This window comes from Meleagris gallopavo, chromosome 24 (assembly GCF_905368555.1).
Source record: "Meleagris gallopavo chromosome 24, MGAL_WU_HG_1.1, whole genome shotgun sequence".
NCBI lineage: Eukaryota > Metazoa > Chordata > Aves > Galliformes > Phasianidae > Meleagris > Meleagris gallopavo.
In genome coordinates this window covers 4,281,805-4,296,667 of record NC_139427.1, presented here as the reverse complement: position 1 = coordinate 4,296,667, position 14,863 = coordinate 4,281,805, and the positions used below count along the sequence as shown (strand labels likewise).

The following is a 14,863-nucleotide window of genomic DNA, read 5'->3' as shown; positions in this document are numbered from 1 at the left end:
GAGAAAATGAAAAAGGCTAATGATGTCAGTTCTTTCTAGGTGGATATAAGAGATTGTCTTCAGTATCATCTGTTCATTTTGTCAGATTTACAGCCTTTTCCCAGTGCTGAAATCCGGCCTTCTGCACTAGCCTATGTAAAACAAATTCAGTTCTCTTCTCCACTTAGGCTGTTGATGGCTCTTGATGCTTTTCTCTGGACTTTTTCAGTTCTTATGCATCTTTTTTTCATTTTTGTTGTCTGTTTTGTCCAAAATAAATGCAGACTGTAGACAAATTTGAAGGCTGTTGGATACATATACACTGTTGGATAGAGAAGCATCTTCTGTCTTGACATGAACGAGCTTGAAAGAGAAAGTCACTGGTCTTTGATACTTGGGACACCTTAAATGAATTAGTGTTTCTAAGAGCTTTTTTTCTTCTCAATAATTTGGCTTAATGCAGCTATGAATATTGTTTTTTTCCATTTCTATACTTTCAGTGCAGCAGGTAAGCAGAGGGGAAATGTCCTGAATACATTTGGTAGAAATTAAACTTAGGTTGTTTGAAGAGGGTCATTTACAACATGCTTTCGAGTAGCACAAGGCACAGTATGAATCTGTTTTAAACTAACGGAATTGAAGAAAACTTAAGTTTTAGCAGCAAAAGGTGAATTTTATGAGGATTTATTTCATATTTCTAACACTTCCCATACTGTTCAGTAGTGCAGATTGTCTTGGCACTCTGCAGTTCCGTTAAAGGTACATACAGTTTTTGGGGTAATGCAGTGTGTGGGATAGTATGATGCAATTAAAACCTTGGATATAGAAGGGCAGATGTGAAGATCTGCTTCTTGATGTTGAAAGAAAGAATGTACTAAGTCAAAACCTGTTCAGAGGTTTACTGTGCTTTTTGCTGTATACACCAATTAGATCAAACTGAGCTGTATAACATCATGACTAAGCAAGCAGCATATTTGGTGCTTCAGAAAGCTTTCTACATAAAGGTTTTTGTAGGCTTTTCATGGTCTATAGTACAATTACCTCCCAAGGAGAAAATAGAAGAGGATGAGAGAAAAAAATTGTTCAAGATAGACTGCATGCCTAATCCGAGTGCAACAAATCCAATGCATACATATTTGATAAGAGTAATTAAGCATCCTTTGAGATCTGTTTAGGCCCATTTTATCTACAATACAAAGCAGTCTTCTGTAAAACCTGATCTAAGAGTTGTCTCACTTGTAAGCATCATCTTTTCTTTGGCTCATGCAGCAGACAACAAGCCACGTGTTCTGAATATGAGCAAAACAAAGAAAAATAAAGTTTGACATCAAATTTTCAAAGTTGAGCTAACTATTTGAGTGGGTGTGAGGATATTTTCAATAGAAAACCACATTTTTGGGATGGGAAGTAAAGTCTTTAAGAAAAGGTTCACAATTCGTTTTAAAAATTACGTTATTTTGGCTGAAAAAAACCTACAACAACTTAGATTTGGATTTTCTTTCATTGATGAGTGTTGCAGAGTGCATTTTTTGATACTTCTGTGTCCAGAAAGTTTCATAATACATTTTACCTAAAGTAAGAGGGAAAAGAAAGAAAGAAAAAAAAAAAAAAAAAAAAAAAAAAGAGAGTACGTGACCACCAAAACATCTTTCTTTAAGAAAATTCAACATATTCTGGGTTGGTTGCAACTGTACTTTGCAGGGTACTTCAACTTTGAGAGCGGCTGCAAATTCTCAATGTTGAAGACTGAGCTTGGAAAGTAGTTTGAAATGCATAGCAGCAACCATATCAAACCCCAGTAATGTGAGCATGGCTGTTAATACTCTTTGAAACATTTTCAATACATTTTCAAAAAGTGAAACATCAAAAAATATATGTATATATCATGCAGTGAATAACGAGCAGCACTAATAAACGACTTTGCCAAAGCTTCTGTATGCAGCACTTGAGTTGAAGTTGCATGGTAAGCTTGTAGACACATTTTTAAAAAGCTGTACTAGGTACAGAGGTATTACAAAGCTTTTAAGCTCTAGGAGTTCATAAGTTTTCCCCTTGTCTCTTTATTCTGGCAGTAGCCATTTACAACTGCCTTTTTTAGCCACAGGAAAGCCTATCTCTTGAACTGAAGAGGTAGGTGAAATGTATTCCCTCTAAAGGCAACATCTGTGCTTCCTTGTGAATCACCAGCCAGAAAGGGTGCTGTATATGCTAATCAGCCTAGCTGCATTAATGGTGAGGAATGATAATTACTTTCAGGTGGGAGTAGGTGTTGTTTGACACCTAGGGAAATAAAACAGAAGCCATCAATTATTGTAGGCATCTCCAAAGATATGCTGATATGAATTGTCTTTGTTTCTCTTTAGCTGCTTGCCTGAATGTGTTTTGATTTACAATAAAATCAAATGAAACAATAAACATCAGTAAAGTCTTCTGTTAATCAGAATTAAATAATAATAAGAGCTTGGAAATCAGTGCACAGTATTGCTACTGATTGGAAAGAAGATACTGTATGCTGAAGTAATTGCAGTAAATGGCCACAAAAGAAAAAAAAAAAGATTTTCAGCCACAAAGCTCCACACTTTGAACTTGTTTCTATCTTTGTCTGTTAATTGCTTTATTAATTTATTTATTTGCATTCTGTTATAGCCTGATGTTTACCACCTAGGTAAGCACTTCTTTGTGCTGGGCACAGAGAAAATAATCCTCTTTCCTGAAAGACTTCCTAAACCTCTGTGCCTCATTTGTGTAGTTAATAGAACCTTTTGTGTATCATTGCAATTACAGGTACAGCTTTTTCCAGCCCATCTCAGTTTTCATTGAAATCAGCCCAGGCCACACACTGGGTTAATGGTAGATCCAAATTATTCCTGATGTCTTGTCTCTCTAGAGCTTTTCAGAAAAAAAAAAAAAGCAATCCTTTCAGTAGTGTTTGGGCACAGACATTTTTTGCGTGAATTTAAGGAGAGAAACGTACCTTCAGTACAGGATTCTTGGCTTAAAGTAAAATAATATTCACACGTTAACATTCTTCAGTAAGTAACAAAGTTTTCTCATGGATTATATATTTCTGCCCCATTTTACTAGTTCCACATTGCTGAAGTCTTTGATGTTGGAGTGAAACCATAATGTTCATGCTGAATATTATACATCCCTCCAGAATTCTGAGATAAAGATGACCTACAGGTGCTAGAAACTGATAAAGTTGATTTATTTTATAACTTTGTGTGGACACACCTGACGGTAAATGGAAGATTGCTGGATTGAAAAAAAACAAACTGTTTCACACTGTGTGCGTGTGCTGCAGTGTGAAGGGTCTGACCAAGACCTTGTCCTGGTAATGCAATGCTCTGTGGATGTTTTTCTGTGTTTCAATTGGAGTTTTAAGAATTGGTTTCAATAGTTTGTAAGCCACTGTTTGACCGTCAGAGTTTTGTACTTACCAAAGATGGTAAGACTTAATTCCTCATGATGGTGAGTTTTGCTCAAGCAAATGCTGTGCTGGATGCTGTATGGGGGTACATTCTGGCAGTGTGGGGGTATAGATATTTTAGATTGGATACTAAAAACAGCATGATTGTGCTTTTTACCTTCAGCTGCCTGACAGACCATCCTGAGGCTGCCAGCTCCTGAACGTATCCTGGTAATGTAATGTTCAATGTCTGGTGCTTGAACAACATCAGTTATGTTTGTATGGCTTTGTGGCATGTGGATAGACAGTAAGTCAATGGTGGGACTTGGGTAGGAGAAATATTATGCTTTTTCACCATCGTGATTCAGAATCCTCTGCATGCCAAGTAATAGATGGGAATATAAAATATTGAATCTGCTCATCTTTTATGGCCTTGGCAATAATAAAAGATCCCCTCTGTGTAATGTTAGAGTGTTGAAATATATATTCGATATCTCCCATAAATTAGTTAGTGGGTTTTTGTAGATGTTGAATTCCAGTTTGAGAAAAGTAGGGAGGAAAAAAAGGAATTACTTTTTGAACTTAAAAATTTATTCATCCAAGTAAATGTTACATCCACATATGCTTATGTAACTCGGATCAATAATGTAGCTAGTCTATTTCTAATATCAAAATGATAGAGTGAACACTTTTGAAGAATTGAAATGCTATTGATTTACGCAGTCAGTACAATTAAAATAAAGTAATCCAAACTCCTTAGGGTTTGTTGGTGCTGTTTCAAATGTGCCTCCTCTTGGGTGACAAGGAATGAAAGAATAACTGATTATAGATGTGACAGTCTGTGTACTCAAGTGTGCTGCTAAAAATCAACTAAAACTTTTTGTTTTGAAACTGAATTGTTGAAAATGATAAAATGGTTGTAAGAGTTGCATTAGATTCCAGCAGAGATGGCGTAGCAAAGCAAATTATTACTTGCTTTTAGAAATAGGAAGATTTAGTATGGTTTATATTGAATATTGGTAGTGGCCAAGACTTGAATGCAAAATTGTGCAGCCTCCCAACTTGTGCTGGGAACTGTAGCCTCAGATTCTGCATTTTCTTTTCCTGATACTCCACAACAATACTGGGTGACCTAAGGGAAGCTATTTCCCAAATCTGTTCAGAAAGAAAGCAAACACTGCATAGCAGCTGCAGTGATACTGGTCTTGCGCTGGGGAAGTAATGAATCTACTTTAATAAGAGTATTTTATGAATTAAGATCTTTCCAGAACGAGTGCCTGAAATGACTTATGAAATACTTTGTTCCTCAAGATTTTGGAACTACGCAGTCTTCCCATTTTGGGTGTTTCTTAAATTATTTCATTGTAAGAGGAGCTCTTTCAGGAGAATTTGTTCTTGGCATTTGAAATTTTTTTTATCTTAATTTGAAATTTACCTTGAGAGATGTCCTTGTAAATAAAAATCATTTACGCAGATGCTTGCAAACACAATGCCCTTGCTTGCAAGTTGTGCAGAAGCTTACAAATTCCTTTCCACTTGGTCTGTCTACTCTCACCAAATAAGTTTTTAGTTACAAAGGTCTATGGACAGCGTGAATTATGAACTTTGGATTTACCATGTAAGCCTAGCAGGTCACACACAAAGAGGAATATGTATTAGGCGGATTGGGAAGTCTGTAACTTCCAAGTTCTTTGGCCAGTTATGAAAAGAGGAGGAACAATACATCAGGAAGAGTAAAAAAGAGGCTGTGATTTCAGATGGGTTGAGGAAAAATGTCTCCAGTTGATTCTCCCTTTGTTTGAATAAAGAGAGCTCTCTTTTTGGGATTGTACGGGAACTGTTGAGTCCTAGCCTGAATCACTGATTGAGCAGCTGGGGAAAGGACCCGGTCAGCCGTGTGAGCACAAGGCAAGGCAATTCAGCTGTGTGACTGGAAGGGGTGGAACCTGGCTGCACCTCTCCTAGACCCCATTTAAGGGCTAACTGCTACCATGAAAGGATCTCTTGTTGAAAATTCCTCCTTTGTGGAGCTTCTACAGCGAGCCTAGATCCTTAGACAGAGGTAAATACTTCTTTCTTTTGTAACGTTTCCCATTGCGCTGAGCCCTCAGTTGCTACAGGGATTAAGAAAATTGAGTAATTGACTTAGAGGGTAGTGATGTACTGGAACAGGTTGCCCAAGGAGGTTGTGGATGCCCCATTCCTGGAGGCATTCAAGGCCAGGCTGGATGTGGCTCTGGGCAGCCTGGCCTGGTGGTTGGTGACTCTGATGTGGCAGGGAGGTTAAACTAGATGATTGTGGTGGTCTTTTTTAACCTAGGCCATTCAATGAGTAAGCCTATTTGACCAAAATTTTCCCAACCAGGTAACAATAGAAGAAGGTAAGTTATCTTTTCCAAATATTAAGAGCAATGCGATATATAGCATGAAAATGAGACTCCTTTGATAATACAGCAGACATGTTTTCATCAAGTTTGGGTGTAGAAACAAAATACTTGAGCCACTGGCTAATTGATTTAAATTAAATAAGAGCTAATAGTGCGTGGTATGGTACCTTTTATATGGTAAAATGTAAAGTTTTACAACTACAGATCTGTGACTATAGGGAGAAAAATAAAGGTTTGGGGGGAGAGCTGTTTATATCTCCTTAGCACTCTACTAATCCATCCAGTTCCTCACATCTGCCTAACCATTCATCTTTCTCTTTATCTCAAGGGCACTTAAGCTTTTGTTGTGATCCATATGGATAGCTGCAAACTCATAAATTATCATTTGCAGTAGAAGTACTAGAGAAATATCCATCAGTCTGCCAGGTCCTTACCTTCAGGCCTGAACCTGGGGTTTATTTATTTCAATGAACTGGAACTTTATTAATAATGCTCCATTGCTTGCTCTGCATGTTAAGGTATCAGTAGGAAAAACAATAGTATTTGTAAGATACAGAGACTTAAAAATCACACCAATGACAGGCAGGTTTTTGTTTTTTGGAAGTGGACATCACTGCTTTACTATGAAAAATGTTCACAGGTTATAAAAAAATAATTCAGGTTCAGATGTAATCTGTGAAGGGCCTATTAGTTTTGTGATTGCTGGGCCTATGGTAGGATTACACAGCGAAGCAGAGAGGCTGTATTTGTCAAAAATGACAGAATTTTTTTCAGAAATCCATACTGTGGGAGCTATAGAGGAATCAACCTAGTTTTCTGTTATTGGAGAAACAGATTTATTAAGCTTTCAAGGTAGTGCTTATGTTACAAGATAGGGTTGGGAAAGGTAGGTCAATAGGCCAAACTGTCATCCATTATAATGGATGACAAAAGCCTTCTAAGAAGTATGCAGATGCTTTGTCAGAGAATCCGAGCACTTTGTGAGGTTAATTGGCAGTACTTATCGAAGACCCAAAAGTGAAGTAAAAAAGCTGAAGGCTTTGCTTGTGAGTTGTGGGAGATGCTTCAGCCACTTCGCAATGTGTGAACACAAAACTGAGTCCCTTCGCAATGTCCTGCAATGTGAACACAAAACTGAGCAAATATAGGCCATACAGCCACAGAGATAAGGCACTGAGCAGAGAGAAAGATAGACTTAAGCGAGCAAAAAAAGAGCAAGGGGAAACTTCGTGGCTGGGTGGGTTGGTGTGTGAGTGGGGAGGGCAAAGAGCCACCTGCAAGGGTTGAGGGAGGTGGTTTTCATTTCCTTCCTTTTATTCAACAGGTGCTCATCCTGTAGTCTGAATTACATCCCGGAGGGCAAAGTTGGAAGTTGTTTCAGAAACTAAATAGAAAATCACTGAGCCATTATCAGTTGCTTCCCTCGGCTCTGTGAGTGTTCGGGGAACATGGAGGGCGTCATGGAAAGGGCGTGGACATGGTGCTGGGGCCTGTATTCAGTTAAGGTTTTTTTGTATGTAGGGTATTTTTTTTTTTGTTGTTACTCTTTTTTTATTGCTTTTTCTCCTCCCCCCCACCAATGTTTCCAAATCTTTTTACTAAGTTGCCTTGGCTCATATAGGAGCTCCTGTTGTATTTGTTCTTTTGTTTTTGACACTGGACTTCAGAATCAATGCTTCACAATAATCATTTCAGTTTCCAGGAGAGACTGAAATACAGCAAATTTTGTTGAAAGATGGCTTCAAGGATCACAAAGTGGGAACTAATCGCATCATAATTTCATGGAGTGAGTGTGTGCAGGCTAAAATCATTATCTGGATTGCAGAGACCATTAATAAAATGTTGGACATGGAGAGGCAAAACAAAGAGCAGGTTCACGCCTTCAGACTTGAGAGTATCATAGGAATTGTTGGAGATCCTCAGCCTGGAGGTTGTTGAGCTTGCTTGTAGGCTTTTCATCAATCTCGAGTTCCAGTAGGAGAACAGAGTGAAGTTGTTGGGGAAGAAGTGGAAATTTCTAATGTTTGCAATTTAAACTGTTGAGGAGGTTTTGAATAGGAATAGTATGGCAAGGGTAGAAAACAATGGAATTTCTGATGGGTGAAAGCCATCTGAATTTTGGTGTTTTAGAATCATAGAATCGTTTTCTTTAGGGGCTAAGGATTAAAAGTAGATTTACTGGAAACCTGTGCGGGTTGGTGGTTTGATTCAGCACAAATCACACCCGGGGCAAAAGCAAGAAGTTCAGAGTACTTAACTCCTGCTTAAATCTTTATAATGCCCAGCAGTGAATTGTGACTGTTTTACAGCACTGTCTTCCTAGAGAAAAACGGAATTGGGCTGAACTGACTTAGTAAATAAGCCTTTTCACTGGGAGAAAAGTGTAAGTTGTTTTGAGGTGGAAAGTGACATACGCAGTCTGACTTGTGTTGTTTGGCTGAAGCTCCATCATCTCCTCTGTATCCTCTTACTACCCAGATAACAATAAACTTTGTGCATGTATGTGCATATAAGCTTTTTTCTCTCCTGAGAATAGCAGTAGTTATTTGATGAATGTGCATAATGCTCTACTACAAATGATAGTTGGTATACAGAATCATAGATCATCTGGTTATACAATAACATGAAATGAACATTACAAACATGTTACAAAGTTTGCATAAAACAGAAAATGTAAAGCGAGTATTTTCAAACTCAAAGAAAGGCAGAAGGAGGAACCACCCAGTCCAAGTGTCTCAGATAGCCTCTTGGAGCTTAATGGACAAACAGCAACTTGTGTGCAGAGCCAGCCAAATGTATCTAATCGCTTAATTCAGACCTAAGCTGACACTATGCAGACCCAAGCCAGGATAAATTCTGCCCTGCAGGGTGACCTTCATATTCTTTCACTTGGATTAAACTGCAGAAACTTGATTATCTGTTTTGTAGGAAACTTAACTCCTCTTATGTTGCTGTTAAACGAAATAAAATTTTGCATTAATGCCTTTGCTAGAAGAGTCAAAACACATAAAACTGTTTACGCAGGGTCTGCACACTGTTTGTCAGCTATGTCTCTATGGATAGCAAGGTTATTAAACGTTGTCTTTTGGCTTAAAGTAGAGTGGAAGATGCTGTGAAATTAAAACACAAACAGAAAGCATGCACACACTGTGCACACCTGACAAACTACAAAATGCAGTCGGGCTTGCTTTTAGCTTTTGAGAAAAAATTTGGTTTACTAAATAATAGATTAAAGATATGGTACTGGTCGATTTTTATCTCTCTAAGATCCAGTTTAGCTGATAAAGAGCTGAAGAGAATTCTGTAAGCCTATTTGTTTTCTTCAGAAATACACTAATTCGCAAAACAGGTTCTGTAATGTTCCTTTTCAAACATTTTAGCAATCATAAAGAGCACAGAAAAAGAAGTTGAGCTATCTTGTTGCATTTTTATTCCTCTCTGGGAGAAGGATTGACTTTCTGAAGGCCAGCAATTGCCATGTGTCCAGTTCTAGAAACACTAGAAATGGGTTCTGAACACTGAAAACCTACTGGCATTGCTGTAAATTCAGCATCAAGTATGTAATTTTCCTGTTTTTTTTAAATCTCTAAGTAGCTTGCTTGTGTAGCAGAGCTTACAAAGGACAACTGTAATCTCCAAATTCAAAATTAGCTTCAAGGTATACCCAAATGGATGCTGAGATGGTTGGGAAGAGGAAATGACAGTGTTGCTTATAGATGACAAGAGCCTGGGAAACTTAAAATAAATTATTTCAAATTATTATCTCAAGTTTAGAAATTAAAATTTCCAATGTAGTTTACTTCTTTTATCAAGACTTTGACAGATGTTTTGCTTCATTTGTTGTCTCATTGAATAGTTGAAGATGCATGGGAATAACTTGTGATGAGTTTAGAAAACTGTAAAGTCAGCAGATATATTTATATAAGCAGTTGTGTTTTTCTCATTGCATCATTACTGCCACGTGACAGATGGGTAGCTGAGATAGGAGGAAATTAGTGGCGGGTTTGGATAGAAAGGGTAGCATCTGATGATGAACTTCTGTTGAAAGGCATTAAGATTTCTTCACCAAGTCTCGTAATGCTCTTTGAATTACTGTCTAAAACTATGATGCTTGAATGAAGGCTCTCTCCCAAAGCTCATTAGTGTGGACTGAGAGTGAATGTTTGTTCTGGTTTCCAGAATCACAGAATGGCCTGGGTTGGAAGGGATCTCAAGGATCATAGATCTCCAACCCCCTGCCACAGGCAGGGCCGCCAAACTCCACATTTAATACTGGACTAGGTGCCCAGAGCCCCAAACAACCTGGCCTTGAACACCTCCAGGGGTGGATGGGGCATCCACAGCCTCTCTGGGCAGCTGTTCCAGCACCTCATCACTCTCACAGCAAACAACTTCCCCCTGACATCCAACCTCAATCTCCCCTCCCTCAACTTCCAACTATTTCCCCTTGTCCTGCTGTTATCTCCCCTTTCCAAGAGTTGATTCCCCTCCTGTCTTTAGGCTCCCTTTAGGTCCTGCAGGCTGCACTGAGGTCACCCCGCAGCCTTCTTTTTTCCAGGCTGAACAAGCCCAGCTCCCTCAGCCTGTCTTTGTAGTGGAGGTGCTGCAGCCCCCTGATCATCTTTGTGGCTCTCCTCTGCACCCCTCCAACAGCTCTCCATCTTTCTTGTATTGGGCTCCAGGCCTGGACACACTCCAAATGTGACCTCACAAGAGCAGAATAGAGGGGAACAATCACCTCCCTGTCCCTGCTGGCCACCCCTCTTCTGATGGAGCCTAGGATCCCATTTTCTTTCTGTGCTGTAATCACACACTGCTGGCTCATGTTCAGTTTTTCATCCATCAGGACCCCCAGATTCTTCTCTGCAGGGCTGCTCTCGAGGACTGCTCCTTCCAGTCTGTATGGATGCCTGAGATTCCTCCGGCCCAAGTTTAAAACTTTGCAGTTTGCTGTGTTGAACTTCATTAGGTTCACCCAGGCCCACCTTTCAAGCCTGTTGAGATCCCTCTGCGTGGCATCCCTTCCTTCCACTGTGTAAATCACACCACTCAGCTTGGTGTCATCAGCAAACTTGCTGAGAGCACACTTGATTCCGTCATTGTTTAGCATACAATGTGTGGAGTTATCTTTATTTTTTAATGCTACTTAGATTGCTCTGGATTCCTTTAAATGAAGAACACTCTGGAACGGAGAACCAGACAAAGCCTCGTGGATGTCAGTTAGAAATGAAATTAAATACAAGTAGAAATATGGTTTCTTAGATCAACAAAGGACTAAATATCTCCATGAGGATATGCTTAGTAAAACATTTTTTTTACAGTTTTATTTCTTGTTTATCTTGTACAAACTGACCACGCTGCGTTACAGAAAGCAGTTGGCTTCTGCAGTCAGATGTGCTTTTGTAAAAGAGCTGTTCTTAATTTTCTGTAAATTATTCAGATGGCTGAATCTGTTGTTTGTAATTTGGTATCTGGGCGACTACAGAGTAGTAATAATTTGGGTTAGATGTTTGCCCATTCAAATGAGAGCTAATGCCTTGACATGAGGAAATTGGCCACATGGAAGATCTTGTTTGGAGTTCCGTGTTTGGCCGTACATATGTTTCTGAAAGCTAATATTGAGCTGTGTGGTAAAATTTTGCTATTCTGACGTTTGCTCGCGTATACTGAAGAAAACAGCATGGGACACTGAGCTCTTATCCTTTTTTTAAGTTACTGCCTATTTTATTTTTGTTATTCTTGGAAGACAGACCTGTTTGCTACCAGTTTTCTTCTATGTGCTGCAATATTTAGAGCATAGAAAGTTAATGGCTACTGCAGCACAAGTTTGAAGTAGTAAAATAACAGGACTGTGCTATGAGTACGTGTGCATTGTTCCCATAGAGTTCCTCACATTAAAGGTTCCATGCATCCCAGAATGCTGCTGTTGTGTTTGAAGTGGCAGTGTTGTGGGATGGCTGGATGGTGTGAAGCAAAGTGTGTGTGATAAATCACATTGTGGGCTGTTCTTGAGATGGAAATTCAGAATTGCAAGCCCTTTGCTGTGCAGGTTGTCTTTGTATGTAAAGAAATTGCTATGCAAAGGCAGCCAGATGTGAGCTAGAGCTTGTGTGGTCGTCTTGGAATGAATAACTACAACCTCTGACCAAACTTGTGCTAGGTAAAGCTTACATAGCACCCATGTAGTTGCTGCTTTTACTGGTTGGTAAAAGAATATTCAGAGCCTTGAAAACTTGAGCTCTTTGCGTGTGTTTGATTGATAGTCCTCTTATCAAGTGCTGTGCTGGTACATAGGGCATACAGCGTGCACAGTATTGCACACATTTTCTAATTGAATGACTCTTCTGAGTGAAGAAAATCCATATTCTCTGCTCCAAACATTGTAGACCAAAAGTCGAATAAACAGTAAAAAATGGAGTAACCAGGGATTAGCAGACACTGCATTATGTTGATTACCCACATTGTCTTCGGCTTAATAAATTCCATTTTGCTTTAAGTCAGTTCAATTGTGTGTGAAAATAGAGAAAGCGGAAAATGAGACTGAACAAGGGGGTTAAATGATAATGTGCTGTTCCAGAAACAATTAAAAAAAAAAAAAAAAATCCCTTGAGGAGAACGGGGGGAAAAAAAGAAGTTTCTGAAGTATAAAATAAAATGCGTAATTTTGTTTTAACATGAGAAGCTAAAATAGTCTGTCCAATCCTCATCATTAAAAAGCAGTTGAAAACTGTGTTTTAATGCAAGTGTGGCACTTCCTTTATGGCTACACTGACATTTGTTTTTGAGTAGTCCCTAAAAATAAGCATATGGAGTAACAGCAATTCTATGTCCAGTTCTTGTATCCCATTACTAAAGCTAGGTCAAGGCTTCAGAGTTGTGCTGTGGTTCCATACATGACATGGCAGGTCCTGTTGCAGAATTAGGGCCTTCAATTTCTTGTCATAAGTGAAAAGGGAAAATTTTGGGAGAAAACTTTGCAACGTGGCTCTAAATGTGTAGAACGCTTTTGTCTTTTGTAGTTAGAAATTGATTCCCGGAACTCCTGAGCATCCAGAATTCCAACTGGAGCCAACAAGAGGTGGAAGTTCTCAGAAACCTTGGGAATCGAGCTGCTAATTAAGGAAGTACCGTCATCTAGTGGTTAAAGAAGATGACTGGGAAATAAGGACTTGGAGATTAGATTTATTACCTAATTGCCATTTGATAAATGAGCTTGAAAAATCTCAATTTCCCATTTCTCTAGAGATGGCAGGAAGGAGAGAAGAGGCAGTATTAGCCCAAGAGACTTCCCAATTCTGGGAAAGCCTAAGTCTGAAACTGGAGAATGTATGTGCCACCAGAAGTCTTTGTACAGCAGTGATTGAAGCCATCCTGTTTTAAGAAACTCAGGGAAGATGCCTCCGGTGGATTTGTGTTTAAATGTGACCAAAACATTTAATAACTTGGTGATTATATATCCCATGGAGTGCCAAATCCAGGCAGAGGATAAAGAACTTGCTTGCCATCCCGTTGGATAATGGGAAAGAGAAATTTATTTATAAATAGGTACACCAGTGGGTAACTTAAAAGCACTGATGGTGATTCAGTAGTAGTCTTGTTCATTGCTGATGATCTCTTATGTCAGCAGTTTGTGGACTCGCAGCTGTACCTTTTGATTCCATCAACTATAATTAGTATTATTTTCTGCTCATCTTGGCAGCACACAAGCTGATAGAGTCCTAATGCTGAATCCCAGAAAGCTTGAATGTGTTGCACTTGAAAATGCTGTGTTTCTCCTGTCCAGGATTTTCTGTTCTGCAGAGGCAAACGTGCAGCACCAGAGTGTGTGGGGATTCCTTCTGGTTTTTTCGATGCCTGATGTTGAGTAGGAAAATCCTGTCCTGTGGGGCAGCTGGAGATGGAGGATGGCAGGATGAAGCAGCAGGGCGTCGTGCATAGTTGAGACTTACCAACAATATATCTCCCAAAATTTGGAAGGTTTCCACTGAGCAATAATGGCATAGCTAAACCTGTCTGCTGAAGGAGTGAATTTGCATGAGATGCTCTCCAGCTAACACGTTGCAGAACTCCAATCTGAAATGACATAGGGTAATAGGTCTTCTTGGTTTGCTTTTTGGGTTTGACTCTCATGGCTACTGTGGTACTGGTGTGTATTGTCCTCAGTTGTCAGAGGCGAGGCTCATCTTCACCTGCTGCATACGGGATTTTTCAGGCTAATAGAGTCAAACTTTCCATGCAAGCACAGTCAACACGAATCTAAATGAAGGACTGCTTCAGGGCTTCTCTCACATTGCTCAGTATGCTTTTGTGGCCAGGAGCGCACAGAAATTTGAGGAGGGAGCATGTATTCCTCATTCTCTTGCTTGGTGGAAGCTTTATGTGACTGCCTGATACTCCCTTTAAAATGCAGGGCAGATGTTTTCAGGTTGGCTGTTAGGCTGGAAGAGCCAACCCCTCTGAGCAGACTTCTCACCACGATGGCATGGAGAGCCCTGGTCTTAGTTGCAGCACGAGGCAGAGGAGCACAGCAGCATTTTGGGATTTGCACCCCGTGCAATGCAGCTGAACAAGAGGAGCAACATAAAAGGCAGCAGACTGCAAAGCTGTTAGCATTCTGCCTGCACGTAACTAAATCACAGTGCGAGATCTACTATTATAATTCTCTGTTAATTACATAGTGTTGATTGTATAACTACTTAGCAGTTCCTCCTCTTTTAATGAGCACAGCTGTTTTCTGTCCAGCTTCAATGGGGAAAATTTCCCATCTCTAATTTAAAAGTAATACTCTCAAAACTCCGGAGGGTTCCTGGGCTCGCACTGCTTAATATGTTTTAATGCTCATGGTGCCTACAGACTTCCTCCAGCCTGGAGAGCACTTAGGGCCATTCCCCTCATCCTATTAAGTGAATCTTTTTAACTAATGAACTCTATTAATAGAGTTAAAAACCTAATGAAGCCCTCACCGTGTTGTGAAGAAAACCTTTTTATTGAGGTAGACTGACACAAGCTGTCACATACCTGTGCTAATTTGGATCAGTGCACTGCATTCAATTTTTTTCGGACTTAGCACTTTTTAGAGAGTTGGATA

General features: G+C 39.5%; 1 long non-coding RNA gene across 3 annotated transcripts in view; it reads left to right on the top strand.

The window, feature by feature from the left end:
* LOC104914248 (uncharacterized) overlaps nucleotides 1–14,863 on the top strand; it is a 156,711-nt gene that overhangs the window by 35,112 nt on the left and 106,736 nt on the right. Inside the window, exon 1 of one of the 3 annotated variants that reach the window (XR_014887989.1) lies at nucleotides 4,988–5,450. The exons of the other annotated variants lie outside the window; for them this stretch is intronic. This is a non-coding gene — a long non-coding RNA (uncharacterized LOC104914248). Of the gene's footprint in view, nucleotides 1–4,987; nucleotides 5,451–14,863 lie in introns of those variants that run through there. 3 annotated transcript variants of the gene reach the window in all.